Source organism: Anas acuta, chromosome 4, assembly GCF_963932015.1.
Source record: "Anas acuta chromosome 4, bAnaAcu1.1, whole genome shotgun sequence".
Classification (NCBI taxonomy): Eukaryota; Metazoa; Chordata; class Aves; order Anseriformes; family Anatidae; genus Anas; species Anas acuta.
The window spans coordinates 74,558,659-74,580,077 of NC_088982.1; the positions used below are offsets into that span (position 1 = coordinate 74,558,659).

General features: G+C 36.7%; 1 protein-coding gene and 1 long non-coding RNA gene across 2 annotated transcripts in view; both read left to right on the forward strand.

Moving 5' to 3' along the window:
* Positions 1-21,419, forward strand: part of LOC137856550 (adenylate cyclase type 10-like) — a 183,030-nt gene that overhangs the window by 135,375 nt on the left and 26,236 nt on the right. The gene's annotated exons all lie outside the window — the stretch shown is intronic.
* LOC137855287 (uncharacterized) lies at positions 2,048-6,608 on the forward strand. The gene is made up of 3 exons (XR_011095674.1): positions 2,048-2,199; positions 3,306-3,387; positions 5,183-6,608. It is a non-coding gene; the product is annotated as an uncharacterized lncRNA (long non-coding RNA).

Sequence of the window (21,419 nt, forward strand, 5' to 3'; positions counted from 1 at the left end):
ATATTCCAGGTGAGGTAGTTAAGGCCAAGCTGTAAGTTCACGAACAACACTGTTGAGCAAAATATATATATATTTTTTTCATGAGTTAAATTAATCATGGCCAAATAATTTTTACAGGTTGGAAGCTTTAATTAGATATCTTCCATTCATCGTATTTGTGGCCTGGTGTGTTGGGTTACCCATCTGATGAGCAAGATCCAATATGTACTTTTTCCCACGTGTCAATTGAAACACGTTTCTTTAAGATAGTCTTGTATTTGTAATCATTGTGAGCAGGATACAAGAAAAATATACTTTAAAATGATTAATATGGTCAGAAGATGAATTAATTTCTCAGCAGGAAACAAGACAAAAATATTTTGTGCAGTGGGAAGCTTTGTGTGCAGAACTGCAGTGTGGACACTATGCAGTGTTCAGACAGGTCTTTATGTTTGCTCTGTACAGCAGAAGAAAAATGCTAATTGCATGAAAGGGTCCCTGATTCACTTTCTAATTAGTTTCTCTTTTATTTCTGGCTGAGTGTCTTTACCTGAGAACCTGCAGATTGTATGCTCTTTGGACAGGACATGGCATATTAGCTTCTAGTCAGAGAATCCTTCTGGTCTTTTTGTAACCCTCACCCTTGCGTTTTTTATGACTGCTGAAACAAAATAAAGGAAAGGTGAATGGGAAATAAAGATAAAAATTGTCTTTTTGTCAGTATGACCTGCAATGAAATCCAACATCACATTACTAACCGTACTGAATCAGAGGAGATGTGACCAGATTTTACCTGCTGGGTCACAGATACACTGTATAAATATTTCCATAAGAAATGAAAATCTGGGCTGTAGGAGTCAATGTGTTTGAAGGCAATTAATGGAGACAAATGGTGATGTAGTAGATTTCATCTTAGTAAGACTTCTATCCTCAATACTGTTGGATTTGATTTTGCAATTCATTTTGGTGTTTTGTTTGCAGTTTACTTAATAATTTAGCTATTAGGTAGGCTAAACTCTTGAAATAGTAATTATAACAATCAATTTCCAACAACAGGAATTTTAGTTTAATAGTTTAACTTCTTGAGTTAGGTGTTCAAGGCACGCTTGGGAGAATGATAGCATAGCTGACATTTTCCACTCAGGCTTTTGGCTTTTGATCTTCCATATTTCAGTCTGAATTTGCCCCCAAATTCTTTACTGTTAGGAATAGGAGCCATCTTCTTTGTCTCTTCTCAGAAATGTCACTCATCTTTTTTGCTGGTTCTTTTCCAAATGCATATGGTATTTCCACTGTACCTAAGGAGCATGCTAATGGCACAATATTAATGTGCACCACCTTTCACTTTCTACAGATGGAAATAAGCTCTTGAGAAAGATCAGTTAGTGTTTTCACTCCACAGTTAATCTAACTTTCATTTGCAAGGAGGGGGTGGAAGAAAAATCCCTTGTAAAGCTGTTTTATTTGTTTGTTTGTTTGTTAGAATGACGAGTATTGTGTGACAGTAGCATTTGAATTTTCCCCAATCTTTGCACCTGCATCAGGGTAAGGACTTGGATAAATCAAGGACCTCTGTGAATCAGTTTACCCATCTGGAAAACACAAACAATAATCACTATAACTGGCTAACCAGCCTCTGTCAGTACAGAAAAACCTAGTGATTTAGTATTAGCAAAGACTGTTTCTAGCCCCAAGGAAAGCTGAAACAAGTATGCAGCATTAGTGTCATTTGCAGATCCTTGGTGAGAGAGGGGCTGCAAAGGAAAGGTATTTTCCTCGGAGCACTGAACACCTGGCAGCAGCTTCATTTGCATGGTTACTGGTTCCTTCCTGTACAAACACAGCTCTCCTCTTCATGCTAGCTCCTCTTCATGAGTTGGAAAAATGAACAAAACTTTTGCCCTCAGTCTGCAGAACATACTTAAACTATAAAGGCTCTTACCATTCTTGTCAAGTCTGTAATCTGCTGGTCGTGCGTTAGTTCGTTACTTGTTGCCTTGATCCATGTGTGGACCCGAAATACAAAAGAGTGCGTAATACCTTGGCCTCAGTGCAGTGGGATGGGGAACCTCTTCAGGTAGGAAGATGAGCAGCACTATCCTTCTCACTGATTTTCTTTCAATGAACAGGTCATGGTTTTTAATTTAACAGCTCTCCAGAAATAGAAAAAAGAAGTGAATTACTCCTGAAGTGGCTGGAGTCAATATAACAGCGTAACAGGTAACCTCATTACACAGAGTAGCATTGATCTTCACAAAATTTCTTGAGTTCATGGAAACAAGGCATGATTTACTTTGCCTGACAGACGTATATGTGTATGTATGTATATATATATACATATATATATATAACAGTAGCTGTTGTTTTATGGTGTTATGTTTAAAGGCTATCCTTGTAACTACCTGGCAGATTTCAAAACTTATCTGTCAGAATTGTTTTTGGGTAGGCAGGATCAAACCTCATAGCTCCTAAAAACAGATTTGTAATTCACTTACAAACTTCCTAGTATCTTGAATTTTCCTTGTGAGGAAAACACAAACAGCAAAAATGCCCCTTAATTACTGGGCCAGTTTTTATTTTTTTTCCTAAAAGGAGGTGGAGGATACCAAGAGCCAGTCTTTGTTTTAAACCAGATTCTGTATGTAATGAATAACAAGCTGGTGCCAGAGAGAAACATAATGCAAACTGGTGGGAATTGCATTTAGGTTTATAGACAAGATTTTGGCTGATCAGTTTGGTTTGTTTTTAATTGTCATTACATTCCTATTATTAAAAAAAAATCTAAGTACAAATTGTGGGAAAGGTGCAGTAAAATGTTCTAACCTGGAAAAAAAGCCTTAAGTAGTGTAACTGCTGTTTCTTGTACATGCAGAGAAAGAAAACGTACACTTTATGTGTATGATAAATGACAGTTAATAGCACAACCTGCAGAACATAGAGAACAAAGGGTAGAATTAGTATTATGTATCCATCCATCATTTATTGTCCATTACAATGTAGTGCTTGCAAATGTTTTGTGTGTATGAAAAGCATTGTCTTTGATTGCAAGTAGGATGGAGTCTTTTCTTTTACTCAGGGGGAGACAGAGTTGAAATTGCAAAGCAACAGAAATTACCTGTAACCTACCAGAGGGAGGAAAAAATAAATAAATAAAAGAAGAAAAAAAAATCCAAAGAACTATAGGGAGGTCAGTAGGTTTTTCTCAGTGAAGTAGTGGGACAAAAAAAAAAAAGACACAAACTGAAAACTTTCCAAAGTCCTTTGAAGAATCAAAGAATAACTGCATCACTGTCAAGTTCATTGTTGCAAATATGTTTGTGTTGCAGGGTTGGAAAAGATTGGTAAACCAGCACAAAAATAGTCCAGCCTGAGTCTTGTACAAGTTTGCATCACTGCGGGATGTGGTGGGTGAGTTGTTTAAAAAATTTACCTTTTTCAGCAGATAATAATGCAACTCAAGTATTCAGACTTGCTAAGCTATGCTTATGGGGGAATGTGACAGGTTTTAAGGACAGCTTTTACCCCCGATCACACTGTGAGTCCAGGGGAAAGTTGTTTCTGTACCAAAGACTGTGATGAGGTTTGGCATATGCTTGGGATGTTCTCATTTGTACCTGTGTCATGGCAGCCTCCAAAACCTGTTATTGCCATCAGGCTTCCCTGTGAGATGCAGTATGTCGCAGGGGACTTTTTCAAGCTCTCCTGCTAAAATTGATCCACTGCACACATTTCTAAATTATTAACTGTCAGGACTGGAGCCTAGAGAACTTTATTTCAGAAAACTTCACGCAGTTGGAGCATATGACAAACACCAATTATGTTCTGAAAAATTCCTCTGCGTACTGAAGTAAGGCACCCTTGTTAATGAATTATTCTCTGTGCAGAAAGTGCAGTTATAGGAGCCATAACTTTGCTGGCTACCTGCACTGGATGAAGAGCAGGACCAGAAGAAATTATGAATCTCTGTATTTGTGTATGGGCAAAGACGGGTGGATCTTTGTGGGCTTGCATTTGTTTTGCCAGGGAATGAAACTGGCTGGTTTTAATGGACTTTGGGAGATGGGATAGATTAACCTTCAACTGGGACCAAAAGGTAACCACAGAACTAGTGCCACTCTGAGCTTTCTGTCTCTCACTACTAATTTTGAAGCTATGCATTTTCATTTTCTTGAACCAGATGGCTTCATGAAATTGGTTCCCATGTAGTTTGCAGGAAATAGTCCTATTTACTACTGCAGTCAGCAGTCTGCAGCCTTACCTGAGATTACTGAACTCTCATAAATTCACTGATCATATCGCCTTTTATTTATTTTTGTAATAGAGTTAATACTCTTGAACTCTGCAAAACTAGCTTTTCTTTAACTTCCCTAACATTTTTCTACTTTGGTATTTTCTGCTGAATACAGAAAAACTGTCCCTACTAGTTAGGGTACAAGATGTGTTGTTTGAACCTTGATAAACTATGAAGATATGAGTATGCTGTGAATGCATCACAGGATTTACAACACTGATAAAATGATTCTTGATGCACAGCTTACCATAGGATGATATTCAGTGAAATATTCATTGAAATACATTTTGAAAATTAACTTTAGACTTTCTCTTATCCACAAACTATATCACCAATCATTTTTGTATTTGTTCCCCTTCTGAATTCCTGTAATTTCCCTGAGGTTATTTTGCTTTTTTCTTCTCTTTTCAGGATTTTCTTTTTTTCTTCTAACCTTTTTTCAAACCTGCTTATAAAAAATAGTATTGATTATATCAGCCTTTCAAAAATCTGACAGATCCTAAGTTAATTTGACAGAAGGAAATCTGTTCTTAAACTACAATTTGCACTGGGAAAAACCTGAATGTTTAAAAACTGTCTTAAGTTACGAGCTTAGTTTGTCTTTTATTGCAGTCAAAATAGTCAACTCTGTCACCAGTAGACAAATGTGAAAAAACGTCTTGTGTAAATTAGCTGATGTTTCCTTGCTGAGTCAATTTAAGAAAGGAGATATGCTTAGGATAGAAAGGTAAGTTACAAAATGAATGGTCAGAGGGTCTACACAGAGTAGAATCTAGATTAAACTACCGCTGCCTAATTCAGTCTCTGTTGTGTTTTAAGCTCTCCTGACTTGGTTTAATGTATAAATTTCCCAGTGTGCTTTACATGAAGACTATTCACAACCAACTGATTTCACCTATTTTCCTGCTTTAGGCCTCAAGACACTAGGCATTTTTGGCACAGCTTGCACTTCCATTGCAGCTGTAGGAAGGCTGGAGAATTGCCATTCAGGGATGGAACTAATATAGAAATTTCTTTACTCGATAACACAATTAGAACCAATTGTCATCACCTTTGGCCTTGCTCTGTGAAGGTAAAATGGCTTATAATATTAACAGGTTGCTGAAGCCCATTTAAACCTTCACTGAAGTAGCAACTGAAGTCCTCTGCAAAGCCACAGTGTCACCTCTGCTGTGTCCCTCCTTGGGCTGGTCTGGGTGATTGGTAACGTGGTCAGTGCTAGCTGGCTGACCTGAAGGACTTCTTGTGACATACCTGCTATTGCCAGCTGCTGGAGCACGTGTCATAGAAGGGGATTTCTTCTACTGTAAAACTTAACATACTGTACATAGTACATAGTAGCATCTGCCAGAAATGCAACACTATTGTTATTTTTCCCGTCATGTTATGGCAAATGAAAATATAAACAATTAGGTTACTGCATAATTCCTGCAGAGTCATTGAAGTCAGCCCAAGGTTACACCTAAAGCACATTCCTTTTCTACATAAAATATTTTCTGCATAATAATCTACATAAAACCTTTTCTACGTAAATAAATTTATTTCCCACTAATTTTCCAACATTTATTTAAAGGTTAAGGGAAAAAAGTTTTATGTGATGGCCATTGACTTAAACAATAAGGAAACCAACCAAACTGCTTGCATCTTCTCTACTGTGTATTAGTGTCAGAGAAATCTGGGATATTTATGTATCCTTTAAAAAAGAAAAAAAAAAGGATAGAAAATAAATATCAGCATTTTCTCTGTTACAGTTCAATCATAAGTTAGGCCCAGTGCCAACATCTTATTTTTGTTTGCCCCACAAAAAATCCTATGTGAAATAGGGAGCTTATTTCACAGCCTACAGCTGTTTCTCAACTCATTTATTGATTTCCAGAGTTAAAGGAGATGATAAATAATATTTCAGAAACAGAATATTTATATCTAAGGTGGCTTTATAATTAAAAGAACATTTTCTATGTTGATTTATACTGAAGTTTCTTGATTAATTCTTATGGAAAGTAGTATTGAGCTGTCGTCTTAGCTTGATAAATCTAATTCTGATCTTTTATATCTATGAAGGCCCTACAGAACTAGTAACTTACAGAAGCTTGCAATAAAAAAAAAAAAAAAAGGCTCTCTGGCAAAGTGTCTTATTCCAATTATTTTCTGATTCATCTTTCTGTGTTCTTTCATGGTTGCCACATGAAATAGAAAGCTATTGCTCTTTTATTACTTTTATTAACTGTTACATCCATATTCATATTTCAAATACACTTTATGTAGTTAATCAATGGTGATATTTATTGCTGTCTTAGATATTGAAAAGAGGTGGAAAAAAACAAAGACCCTTTTTCAATACAATAAAGTACCTTCTTGAAATTGTTTGGCCTCTATCTGTTACTGGTTGTATTTTGAAAGACATCACTATGCTTTTAATGATCAAGAAATTGTTTTACTACTCTAAAAAGCTAGATTCATCAGAAATCTACTCTTCTGAAACAGAACTTTCCATCTACTGTACTTCAGTTAAAAAGGGGGAGATTTACTTCAGCAAGAAAAAAAAAATGTTCTTGACTCAGTGCCTACCACATTCAAGCCAGAGGACTCATTTTGCAGCCTGGGAAAGAGGTGAGAGGAAACAGCAGTTCTGTAACATTGTCTGTTGTTGGGAAAATAGAACACTACATGAAACAGTATAGGAAAATTCAGAACTACTATAACATAATTTAACTACAACAAAGCAAATGTAGAAGAAAAAAAAATATATCTGTTCTGGCACATGGGGGAGAAGGCTGATGTGTGGTAATGATGCATGGCTCATGAAGCAGAGAGGAAGAAGAGGGAAGCAGAATTATGCTTCATGTTAGAAAACTTGCAACTGGGGAAGGTACTGTACTAGACTACAAGTGTGATGGCCCTGGTGAAAAAAGACTTTATTCATCTGCTTTTCACTTTTTCCTTTATTCTTGGCTACGTGGCTAGAACTCTCTCAGACAACTGTTCTCATCTCTGAGACCTGTTTCAACCCCCTTTCAGCCAAAAGTCATGATGTCTTTCATTGTCAGCTGCAGAAATTCCTACTTTACCTATACATTAGGGTTTGAGCCAAATGGACAGGGATTTTGTTCTGAGATAGAAGGAGTGTTTCAAATGTCTGGTTAACTTCATTAGACAGTATAGAAGAACCAACCTTATTCCTTTTTTTTTTTTTTTTTAAATGCTTTCTTTCAATAGGTAATGCATTTCCTATTTTGTAAAAACAAACAAACAAACAAACAAAAAAACACTAAAAGATAACCTTTTCACTTTGTGCAATTTTCACAAGAGCAATGTAAGATACTTCCTGAGACTGGACTGAGTGTTGAACTGGGAAAAATAAATTAGTGCTGTATTTAACAAGATTAGTGTGAGCACAGATTTTAATACATAGCAATGCCATAGTGCATGATGTTTAGTTTTACCTTAGCCTTTGCTGTTATATAGTCTGATTTATAAACTTAAAAAAAAAAAAAATTGGGGTGGGGGCAGACCACCACAGCTGCCTTGTTTTAAAAAGCATGTTCTTACTTTTGACAGTTAATCAATAAGAAACAAACGAAAAGTAATAACGCACGACTTGAGAAATATTGTTTTTATTCTTAGCCTGAAGCTAGGGCTTGCCAATACATTAAGATCAATCAATCTTCTCCCCTCAGACTGAGCTTGCATCCAAATCACCAAATCTGTAAAACATGGAGTCATTTAGATTTGAAAAGACCCTTAAGATCATCAAGTCCAACTGCCACAAATGTATTATATGCAGAACATTCTGCTGTTTGCTGGTGGTATACGAGGTCAGGATGGAAGACAACATTGTTTTCTGGATTTCCTAAAAATGCAGAAGGGCAAAAGGAGAGAAAATCTGCCCTAAAGATCAGAAATATCCAAGTGAGGCCGTTCTTTTTTATGATAAGGAAATTGGAAGTACTCTGTATGCACTCCAGTTGATTCAGCTCAGTACTAAATCTTCTCACGCAGAGACAGAATGATGAACAAACAAGCAAGCACCCTAAATCCTGCTCAGAGTGATTCTGCTACATGGAAAATGATTATCAATTCAGCGTTATGAAGAGGAATCTTTGATACAGCACCATTCACTTTTCATATGGAATAAGGGAACAGAAACATTGTTTTTTGGGGGGTCTTTTTTTTTTCTTTGTTAAAGGTGAGGGTCTTTTTTTTTTTTTCTTTGCTAAAGGACAGGGAGGAGAGGCAACAAAACTTCTAAACTGATGTTTGGTAACAGTAAACAAGTTGTGCAGGCAGCATACTGCACACAGCTTTCCCTGGGTAGCTGCTAATGACTGGTTTTCATGGCCTTAAAAGCTATTATTTTGCATAGTCACACTCCTGTTACTAATCTCAGTTGCTAAAATTAATTAGGGTATAAGCACACCTAGAAAGCCTGTAAAACTACATTTATGTCTATGACATAAAGCAGAACATTTGGCAATGTTAATTGAAATGATAAAAAGGTTTGCAAGACATCAAGAACCCTTCACATTAGTCCTCTTTACCTTGGCTTAATGACACAATAAATGCTTTCTTTTCTGGATATGATTATAGTTTTAAACAACATAAAGTGAGAAAATTCCATTATTTTATGTCAAGGAACCCTCCAGAGAAGATAAAATTGCAGTTAATAAATAAGATTACTTTCCAATGGCAATTGCTCCATAATAGAAAATTCACTTTCTAACCTTCTTCTCTAGGATGCTAATCAGTTAATCAGTTCAGTCCCATCTTAGTTCCTGGCAGCAGTTTTTCTCCCATTGGGACAAAAGTGAATGCAGGGTTTCTGTTGAGGCAAAGGAAGAAAGGAAGTAAGCAATAAAACTGCCTTATTTCATTTGGAAGTGATTGTTTTAGGCAATTATGCACCTGCAGCACTGATCCCCTTAACAAGCAGCATAAATAGCCTACAGTAAGTCTATTAAGCCCCCTTTTTCTTCCTGTAAAGGAAGCTGAAATACTATATGTGCACATACCAGGGCAGGAAGTAATTTCCATCTTCATGGGCACAATTCCAATACACCTCTGTCTTTGTTTAAGTATGAATTTCTTACATGTTCCAGTGTCATGCACCATTAATCACTCCTAAATCATTATACCCTTAAGATTGTTGACTCTTAAGATTCAGAGGTCTTTTCTTTCATACAAAATCCTCTATTTCATTGATAATTTAGTAGTTAGTGCTCAACAAAATAATGATGTGGTATTTTTCTGTTTCTCTATCATGCATGCCTTATATTTTTTCTCTTTAGAAGATATATTTTACAGTAACCAGGATGCACTTCCCTTGGAATGAATATTCAATGTATAAAGCTTTATCTTCCATGGCATAAGAATATCCTATTAACACTAATTTTCTGATATTTGTGTTGACATCTACTTAAAGTAATTCAAATTTTCTAATTGTTATTGTGAAATTTAAGCACTTTGGCTTATGAAAAAGTGTAATGTGTATGAAAAATATGCCCTCCTCCCCACCCATCTGTAAAATTAAGTACTTTTTTATGAACTGCTTTTATCTTATTTTCTTCTTAGCTATGTAATACTCCTCGAGTTAGTTTCAAAGCAGACTTGATCTGACATTCACGCATATCTGTAGCTGGAATTATTACTCCCCAGCTTTTTCTTTTCCCCTTTTTGCCCAAGATTAAATGTATTAAGCAAAGGAGATTATTTATGTTAGACCAGAAAGATTTATTTGGAAAAAAATAAAATCATACTTCAGAAGACTGTCTGTGAGAGAAGATGACTAAGGGAACAGCAGTTAGTGAAATTTCATTATTAGGAACAGAATTGGGTTACTTCCAATTTATATTGCTACAGTGATTGATCTAAATAGAAAAGATCTCCCCCTCCCCTCAGCTTATTCAGAAAATATTTTCAAGATCTTACCCCAGGGAGGATAAACCATGGAAGGTGTATCCTCTGGATATTAGAGGCTAATGTTCTGTCAGTATTTTAAGAAGACAGATAGTATGAAATGGGTAATGACAGGATAGCTGGCATAATGATAATCCAAGTGAATCAATCACAGGGAAAAAAAAAAATAAATTACTGGAATCAGTCACTAAAGAATTAAAAGGCAACATGACCATTAATGAGTAATTTCATATTGTAGAACATACAGGTTGTCAAAGGAGTTTGATGGTTTGGCCATCACCAACGTAGCTGGTAACTGCAGTGCATTATGTTTAGATTTCTTGTCGAGTCTTCAACTTAGTATTACCATAAATTCTTTTAAAATAGAAGCTAACCAAGCTACATACTGAATAGATTAAACAAGATTAAAAGAAAATCGTGCCATTAATTACCAGGGCAATTCACCAGCCAGTGGAGGGAATTTATGCAGTTTTGAAAAGATCTGTCCAGGATTTGCCACCATAATTCACTGTCTTTGTGACTGGCTGGGAGACCACCTGGCTAGGTAACAGCTCTTTCTGTGGCTGCTGATGACTCCTTCCCTTTCATAGACTGACATTTAAGTGTGTCTATTTAGAATGCACCAATGCATAAAAAAATGATCTCTAAAACTGTATTTATGAAACATTCAGAATAATTACTGTGCTTTTATACTAATAGTTGCTGTAGAGCACAAATCAGCCTGCCGATTTTGATAACTTAGCTTAAATTCCACAAACACCTTGCATTGATATTTTTGGATCTGTTGGGTCTTCTATGAACTTTGTTCTTTTGCTTTTGTTTCTGATTTTACAAGCTGATGCACTCTTTCCTGATAACAGGTGTCACTATCATTAGAGTATAGATCCCTACCCTGTCAAATCACTTACTGTTGTGTGTGTTTGTGTGTGCCTGGTCAGAGCATGTTAAACCTCTGTCTGGGAGTACATGTGCAAATGAGGGATTAGAGGACAAGAGCTGGTCTTGCTGCCTCTGGAAAACCTGATCGGGGTATGTACAGAGCTACATGGCTGACAGAAGAGAGCATCCTGGTCATCTCAGGGATGGTGAGGCTCCGTTTAGTAGTTTTGGAGCCAACTGGATTGCAAATAGTGATGTTGCAAGCTAAAGTCACGCGTCTCCTCCTTTTTGGAGACCAGCTTGTTGTGGTGATTGTTTGACAGGGAGCTGGGGGTACAGATACAATATCACAGCCTGAAGCAGATGCCAACTGTTGGGCCCCAGCATACCAATAAATCTTTTTGCCCAATCAACAACAGAAAATTATCCAACAATGTTCCTAATAAGTGTTAAGTATCCCCTTGCTCAGCATGAACTCAGATTATAACCCATGTATTGATTACTGTCATGTATTACTGAACTGTTTTAGACAAATGGTGACAGGCATTGATGACGGGATTGTCATGTATCTATTTTATCATCGGACTAATAGCTAGTGCTCACTCGGGTTTATAAACCATCATGTGTTACAGAATCATACACACACAGCCTATTCTTCTGTTTCAATCACATACATACCTCTTCTGTCTCCAAAACTACTTAGTTGGTGTTAAACAAGCTTTAGAGTTTGAAATAAAAGTTTACCTGCTGGCAAGAATACAAGGGGTTTTGCAATTAAGAAAAAAAAAAGAAAGTCTGCTAGCAGTTATTTAGAGGTGTTTGCCATACAGTAGAGAATAAAATCTATTCTTTTTCCTACAAAAATTTGCTGTGATTTTGTTAATTTTAATATATAAATACAAAAAAAAAAAAAAAAAAAATCACCTTAATCTAGATATAGAAACACCAAATTCAGTGAAATACTGCACATGACCTTCCTGTACTTCTTGAAGTACTTCTTAAATTTGGAAAATGCAGGGATCCCCAAGCTGTCTGGAGTGGTTTTCTCAAGTAGCTTCCAAAGCATTAAGAGAGGTCCAAGCTTGCAGAGCAAATTGTTCTTTAATGCTGTGATCAGGGATCCCTTGGCATCTCTGTATCCGTTTTCCTAATCAGCTGACTCTTTCCACCTGATGCTACAAAGCTTATTTCAAACTGAAGTCTGGTTTTCTTTGCAGTCTTCACAATAGCATCATGTGTCTGCATTTCACACAGGGTCCAGGTCCTCTGTGCTGTGGTGGTGGAAAAGGTAAGTGCTAATACACCTAATACACTATTTCATTTTTGGTTTCACAAGCTGTTCTTACAGGCAGTTTGTATAACTTCTGTGCATATTCTCACTGTGATAACTTCATTTGCCATCCCATCCCAGCATGCCTAATACTTCAGATCTCTGTGACTAAGTCATTTCTCCTGTGAAGAGCTGAGACTGCCTAGGAGTGGAGTTATAGAGTGCCAGGAGATTTCTTTACCATTGTGTTTATTTAATTTACACATAAATGCCCCCCAAACAATTTGTTCTTTCCAGCCAAGTATTCAGCACTGTATTTTCAAAGACTTTAAAGGACTACTATTAGCTGCATGCATTATTATGAACTGCTTGCCATTTTCCTGTCTCTAAGTTATGTATGCAGCAAGATCTGGACGCATCTGCAGCATGATCAAGGGCAGTGACTTCTGATGAAGTAGAAGATGTATCTATAAGATCTACCACAATGATGTTCTTTGCAAGACTGAGTACAGAAATCAGTAAAAACCTCTTTGAGCAAGAAAGCACCTCTTTGTAGTCAACAACAGCGTCATTATATTCTTTTTTTTTTTTTTTTTTTTTTTTTTTTTTTCAGATGAGAACCCACTGTATTGATTTGAAACAAATGCTTTCAATTAAGTCAAAGCATTTTTCTTTCACTTCCCACTTTCCCTGAAGTTAAACTGATTGGTATGACACACCATTACTTTTATTAGCAGATCATAAAACATTAACTCTCTCAAAGGAAAAACTGCCTCCTTCACACAGGCACTTCTGAAGTGCCCTATAAACAGAATGGAGCCAGGAGTCTTCATCACCATTAAAATTTCTCTGCTTGAAGAACAAGAAAAAAATGATCCTAAGTAAGGTGGGCAGTTAACTATCCCCTCATTTGAAGCTGTGGCCATATAAGGAATATTCTGCAGTATGCTTTTGATTCCAACCTATATCAGCTTTTGTGAACTAATTCCCAGATCAGTTAGGCATTCAGGCATAGAGAATAAAATGTAACTACTGTTGTATGTGAGATCCAACCAATTATACAAAAATGTGAACAAAAGCAGCACAAGAACACAAAAGTGTTCAAGCATCCATTATAAACAGTTCCAATTTCCTTTTTAAATGTCAAGTACAAAATATATATTTTAGATGCAAATAGCACTGGAGAGTTGTTGCTAATATACTCCTGAAATTACATTTTCTTAGCATGACCTTTCTTGCTAACAATAACTTACATTTTAATTAAACCTGTGGCCATTTTCATTTCATGCCAAATATCCATCCCCATGCCATAAATTACTGAACTTGCATGTCAAGAAAGTTTAAAGGTCATAAGCTTAAATACATACTTGAGTTAAACTTTTAAAATAATAACTAAAAAATACACTTCTGTGCTATCCCTACTGGTCTGTTGAAACTAATTTTTTTAAAAAAAATCTTTCACCAAATTTTACGTGTCAGAATGGCAATGAAGTAGTAGTATTGCTTTAAGTTCAGCAAAGTAATCCTTTTTTTTTTTTTTTTTTTGTGTGCGTGTGTGTTTGTTTGTTTGTTTTGTTACCTAATGGTCTAGTGCTCTGTCTAGGTAATGAAGTAGTGTATTTAGACTTGCTTCTGCAGGAGAAATGCTCGTGATGGCTCTGCATTTAAAACTGGGAGGGCTGGGAGGGGGCAGGTTGCATTCAAGTGTAAGAGTTTGCAAACTGGGGAGAAGTTGACTGGTACTTTTGAGGTATACAGCCTTATTCAGCTGGAAATGAAACACTAAGCTGTCAGGAAATTCAGTCATCTTCATGCATAGATGCTACTTTTACTGTTGAATGGTCTTGCTGAGATGCATCCTGGGTGTGAGTGAAGGAGAGAGACCCAGAAGAGGTGTAATGAGAACCTGCCCCAGCTCCCTGTCCCCAGGCACACACACGCTCTTTGCTTGCATGCTGCCACAGATGTGCTATCAGTTACTGCTGCGACTTTAACAAATATGCTTCTCCGAGCTCTAGGAAATCCTGACATCAAAGCTTGCTTGGTTTTCTCTGCAGGTTTCTGTCTTGCTCCTATTTATATTTTTTTATTATGCATTCTCAATTCTTTCCCTAGCCCTGAGCTTAGCAGTAGAATATTTATAATTCAGCTGCCTGTGGAGCATAAGAAACGAAGATGTATTTTAGAATTAGGTCTTGGCAGCTCAGCCTTCCTCCTGGAACCTGCAGTGTTTCTTAAAGGATGTCTAATCCTTCAGGTTAGCTCCTAAGGATCAGACAGGCAGCTTGGATCTTGCATTTGGTGTTGAAATAGTCCCAGACTCTGAAGCAGACCAGAGCTAGAAACTCTGGTTTAAGCTTTCTGCTAGTTGACTTCTAGGTTTGAGAGAGAGGCGAGCTGTAAGTTCTGTGTAGGTGTTCACACAATCATGGGAAGAAAATATATTTAGTTCTGGATCCAAAGAGCCACAAAATTATACAGGCCTAGACATTTGCTGGGTTGGTTACAGTGCATTTGGGGAGCTGTTTGGAAAGGACTTTTTGACACTGACCTCTGAGATCAGAAGAGACTGCAGGGGAGAAAGAATGAATTCCTGGAGGCAGAGGATTTTTGCCTTCATTGTTTATTGGCATTTAATAGCACATTGACAGTGATGGTTGTCTTGCTCCAGTTCCTGTTTGCTTGTGTAGTGTAATGGGAAATCAAGAAAGTAGTAGAAATAATCTGTCATGTCTTAAAAGAATAACTGTCATCTTCAAAGTTTAAGACAACCATGAGGCTTGCATGGAGTGATTTTTTTTCAAGTTTCAAACAAGTGTATGATATGGGTGAGTTTGATTCCTTCTTACAGTGTCTCGAGTATTAGAAGTGTAATTTTATATATACTTTATATCTCTGACTTCAGTGATAGATAGCCTTAGGGCAAGTGATTTTACAATATAATTTCCTGCTCTGTCTTCAAGATGCTGCGTTCAAAACTGCACTTACAACTCTTGTCCTAAAGATGTTGAAGAAGTGCTTTTTTGAGGGAAATGTCTTAATGAAACATTAGTATCAGAAGGTGCAGTATTTTCCTGTGATAATGGGAACATTTTTGAGGAATCACGAGGAAGTCATTCCAGGAAGTCATTCCTTTAAATATTCTTAAATATTTAAATTCTTAAATATTTAAATATTCTTAAAAGCAAATGAAAACAAAAAATCTATAACAGATTTTTTTTTTCTTTTGGTCAGACATCAGATATGTGTGTTTGTTCCTGACAGCTTGGTTTTTATATATATTATACTATATATTTACATATATATATTATATAACAACAACAAAATATAGACAAAAGTAAACAGAGAAAAAGCAGAGATGTGGGTACAGCTATTCCTTAACTACCATAAGGGAATAATCAGCCAGGGGAAGAAGATATGCAATGAAGTGTGTACTGCTAAGCTATGGATAACTAGAAGCAATTTTTGATCAGACTGAACGCTTGCTTCACATTAGTGCATCTCTGAATAAAATAAGAAACAGCCCCATGGCATTGTTTTTATAAAAAGGAAAATATGGAGGGGGAGGGGGAAGCCAAGAGCATTATCATGAAGTTGCAGTTGCACCCAGCCATGTGAACAGAAGCCTAACAGTTTAATGAAGTTAGTTTGTGGGCTGTGTTTTGATTCTCATGTGCTGCCAAGGAGGACTCCCATAACTTGCCCTTGCTTGACCAGCTGGCAACTTCTCAAGAGAAGTTTGGCCTTGACACAGGATTCTGGTGCATCTTTTCAGACTTCTGCGGTGGCACACAGGGATCAACACCTGCAAAAGGTGAAATTTAAGACAAATTCCTGAAAAGTTCTGAAAGTTGTTGGTGAGCGTAGAGCTGTCAGGAGAGCTGAACTTTCCTAGTTGTCAGTGTGCTTAGAACAAAGCACCAACTGGGGCTGTTTCTTTGTTCCCAGATGAGGCACCTACTTCATAAGATTTTTATGGATATGAAATGAAGAAGCAGGAAAAGGAGTGACTTGGATTCTCCTCTGTTGAAAAGTAAATCTAGAGTAAATCTCAGCCAGTGGAGCATCCCATGTAAGCACTCCTTCTAAAGAATAATGTCAGTTTAGTAATGTGAGATGCCTCCACTGATCTAAAACCTCTGAATGGTCTGCAACTAGAACCCTATAAAACGTTCACTTAGGTAAGTGAAAATTTGCCTTGCACTAAGTGGCTGAGCTAATTAGATCTTGAAAGGTGTATTTAACCTTTTCACCTTATTGGAAAGAGTGAGGATTTGAATCTCCATTACAGCATGCCAGCTTCATGCTGTTGTAAATGCCACTACTTTCATTTAGATACTCTGATATGGTATAATAGAGAAACAAAGGAGAAAAGGTGGAACAGGGAAGGAGAGGTTTCCAAAAACGTTTCCTTGAATCTTGCATTTCATATCAGGAGAATATCTTAGTCTGGGCGCTCCATGCTGTATTTCACCATCTTGTGTACTGTGTCCTCTTCCAATCATGCTCAAGGAAAAAATAATTAGTAATTGTGAATATAGCACGACTGTACATTAGCATCTAATGGTATGACACAAAAAAGTCACCTTGTATATCTTCTGATTGCAACAACTACAAAAAGATTGTGGAGGTCAAACTGCCTATGTGTCATTAGAAATTAAGTATCTTTGACAGGAGCAATGAAGAAAATAATGTATGGGATATTCTGTATGTGATATTCTACTGCCTTCTGTTCACAACTGTTTGTGTGGTGCTGTGAGACTGTGCTGGGTCCCTTTCCCATCTTGGCTAGAGAGGGGACAGGTTGACTAAAGCAGTTGCTCTGGACAATGTCCATAGGCTTTCTGAGAGAGCAAGAGATATGCAGCTCTAAGAATTGCCAGTGCCAGATGGTTTGAAAAGGTAACTAACCAACTTTACAAACACTGAGTTGCTGAAGCAACTAAGTAAGATTCTTATAATTAACTATAGGCTGAGTGTTTTGTACATTTTGGCTATTATTTCAAATGTGAAACTTGTTTATTATTGACAATTCTGTAGGCATAGAACCAATTCTGAATAGCCTAAAAGACTAGGCACTCAGTTTTCTTCTGGTTAAAATGCTGTTTGAAAGGAGCAGGTGGAAAATTTTCAGAGTATTTAGAATATAAACAGCACTCTCTGTGGAACTGATGAATCCGAAGGACATAATTTTCAGTGCACAAAGCCAACTTTCATGTTAGTCTTAGGCTACAAGAAACCATTTTCCATGTTTTCCCAAACCCATAAATATTTTAAATATACATAACACATTCACTTGCCAAATCATTCATAATCCATTGGAATCTAACGGAACTAAAAAGATCAGTTCAATTACCATCTACCACCAATGCCTCAGAGATCAGTCATGGGGTCAAAACTTCAGGTCCTATGGTTTCCAAATGTGTGATTTCATATTTTCCTAGTGCTTCCAGCCTTCTTGCTGGAGAAAAAGTGATAAACCTAGATTAAGTGTGGGACTTCCAGATTGTTGATTCTTGGTACATGTGGACTGCCAGTACTCCCCAGGTACTTAGGCTTTAGAAAGCCCAAGTAGGCTGTCAGGGGCTGGAGCTCATGTTGTACCTGAGGGATTTCAGGAATGGTGGCATGATTAATGGCCCTGGACCAATATAGTCAGGCAGAGAAAACTCTCCAGACACTCTACCTGACACAACTGTCCATGAATTCTTGGCCATCTTGTAGCCATCTGCCCTTGAGCTTCCAGGCAGAAAGTTACTGTTCGGAAAATGTATTTCTCAAAGCAATTATGAAAAAGCTGTCATTGCTGCAGAAGGATTTCAGAATTGTGGAAGAATCCCAGGTCATGAGAAATGACATGGTGTGCAGACTTTATAAAATGTAGGTGAAGCAAAGTGGAGAAAAGATTTCCCATAAGAGAATGCAATAGAGAACTCAGCTGTTGTTTGATAAAGCAGGGGTTAACACACTTCCCTGGATATAGAAACAAAAAAATCATGCACTGCAGTGTCTTCTCTACATTTTTTTTTCTTCTGTTTCATAAATGAAGTGATTAAAATGCTAGTAAAGTCCAGTGGGCATCTAATCTTGTAACCTTACTCCAACAGGAATTAAAGCCCAATGCTTCTTAGCAAGGTGAAGTTTATAATGTATGCAAAAAACATTTGCAGCACATGGGAAATGTGTCCTATCTCTGATTGCAATCGTTCTTTTAGCATGGTAACCTTTTTCGGGTAAGAATATCTGCAAGTCTCTTGAAGCGTAGGGTACATTTATGGATCTACATAAATGCATAATAATAATAGTCAGTGCCCTTAGCCATGAGATTTGATAGACCTTATAATTTAATCTTAAGAAGTGCAGTGTGTCTGCAGATAGTACTTTTTAATATTCACAATCCTACTACTTGCCACAAAATATAATGCTGCAGTAGTTTTAGTATCCTTCAAATGTAGAAACAAGGCAAGAGTCACCTTTCCATGCAAATAAATACTTTAGCTGTAATAAAATGAAGTATAAAGAGAAATAAGGGCAACTGCAGTTTTATGCCATTGCAAAAAGCCTAGCCTGGCCACAGCACCAGGCATATTTAATCTTTTGGAGAATGGAAAGTGTTTGGTCTGCTAGGAAAAGTTGAATATAATTCTTTCAGTACATTATTTCTGATGTTCTAGGTGTCTTTTAGACCCATATTTTAGTGACTGACACGCACATTTTGCTTAGGATTTTTTCTTTGCATCATACCCCTTCCTTCTGTTTCTTGTGCAAACACCAAATATACACTCAAAAAGAGGATGATAGTGGAAGACCTAGCTTCAGAGTAGTCACAATTTGGTGGGAGCAGAACATTTTTTATTTATGTGGAAACATTTAAACATATATTTGCAAAATTTACAGTTGTTTTTTGTATATGCCAGTTTTTCTTCCCATAATGAAACTAATGCTTGAAATTAAGGTTTTTCAAGAATGGTGAAATTAGATTTCAAAAATCTTGTAAAATTACTCAGTGATGTTATTAAAGGGGAGACATTTTAACAGCGACTTTCAAGAGATTCTGGTCTTTTGGGCAATTCAGTGGTAATGCCTTCCATTTTACTGCGTGCAGAAATTCAGTGCTTGTGCATGTCTACATTTGAACAAACATTTCTGCATGTTAAATGGGTGATAGGTAATTTACTGTTCTGTAAATGCATTCATATGGCCTCTTATTTATGCAGAAAATAGAAGATGACTAGGCAGCTTAGATTTTTATACAGAAATGATAAGGGAAAGGAGTCCTTTCTTTTCTACCAAGATAGTAATTGTGCTATATTTCTCCTTATTTTTATATATAAAATAAACTAAATCACACGGTAGGTGTTAATATTTCTTGCCTCACACACTTCAGCATTTTCTTATCTTTAAATGCAGAAATAATTCCATTGGTTTCAATAGCACTGCTATAGTGTTTCGAGTTATGTACATGCAGAAGTTCTTCCCTAAATCAGAGCCAGAAATACTGACAAGATGGGTGTGATGTAGTTTGAGGAGACATGTCTAAGACTGATAACTATTTTAATTCTTCCTGATTTCCCTAGCATATTTCTCTGTAAAATTCATGTTACAAGTCAGACACATTCTGCTAAGGAGTTTTAGCCTAACAGTTATTTACTGGCAAAACAGCAAAGATCATAAAATATATTGAGATAAGAAGGTTGCATCCCTAAGTCTTTGTGTTAAAACAAACAGATGTATTTTGTATGTCATTGATACAATATTTAGGAAAATATGTGAAGCTGAAGTCCAGAGCACAAGAAGATCCTAAGTATATGTTTACAGCAAGCTTAAGGAAACCTATTCAAAAGTGAATATCCTTTTCCTTTCAGTATGACAATGATAATGTCTGAGTTTTCAATTTTCTAAATTGCAGAGGCAATTCAGTGAAAATATTATCTTGTATTTCAGTCATCTATTCATGGATGTAAAGAGTCAAAAGAGTTCTTAATCTTGTTTTTGTGAGCTCTCCTCCTCTAAGATCATTAATAGTTTATGTTAATGTATTTTTAAAAGTGAATTTCCTCTTTGATCTAAAGCTTATTTATGGCTATATTTAGCAAACACATTTCCTTTCTAAGTTGTTTTCCCACCTAACACACAGGAAGAATGAGATGATGTAAAGAAGAACCACAGGTCAGACATAGTAAAGGCAGCTAGCATTGAACACTTTGGATTAGATCAGCCATCATCTCGGTTATTCAATGGCATCTTCCATGTCTGATTTCACAGAACATTGTTACATAAAATTTTATATTGCTTCTGAAATGGGTCTTCAGATTCAAAGGCTTTCTGATTACTCAAAAGCTGAGGTTGAAGGACAAAAGAAAAAAAAAATAAGGCAGCACTGCAATTCATTCTCAAAACCTGCTGGCTTCACATCTCTTTAGCTCAGTGGTGAAAATGGAATGATCGACATGCAGAATGGAAATGGGTGACAAATATCAACTGACATGGACACAAACTGAGTCTTCTCACCCATGTAAACTTCCAATTTGATAGCACAATGCTAGAAGATCTCTTTAGTGTGCACTTGCATGGAACAGAAAGGGGAGTCATTTGAATAACAATAGCATTTTATTAAGTAAGTCAACCTTGTCACAGCCAAGTAATACTGGGTATCCAAGAAACTGTGCAGAAAGATGCAGTTCTGAGAAGATATTACATTAAGGCAGAGCACTGCTTTTGGAACAGCTCTCATTACCTGGAAAGAGGTCAGTAGCACTTGTACAGTCTTGGGTGGGAAATGTTACTGAGCATTCTTACTCATGTAAGACTGTTTTTATGAAAATTAGCCCTGTCCTCTCCCCCAGTAAATCCCAGATTTGTGACACTGATTTTCAGTTGTTTCATATAATGTTTGTAATATGACCTGTTTTAATAGTCTTGATTCCTTGCTCCAGTGACCCTGAGTTTCTCACATTTGGTTAGTTAGTTATAAGCAATCATGTTAATGTTACCTTCAAGAAAGCTGAATAGCAAAGGGGAGAACTAAAACACTGGTAGGAAAGATGGTTCTGCATTTTCTGTTCCAATGTGGAAATTGAAAACAAT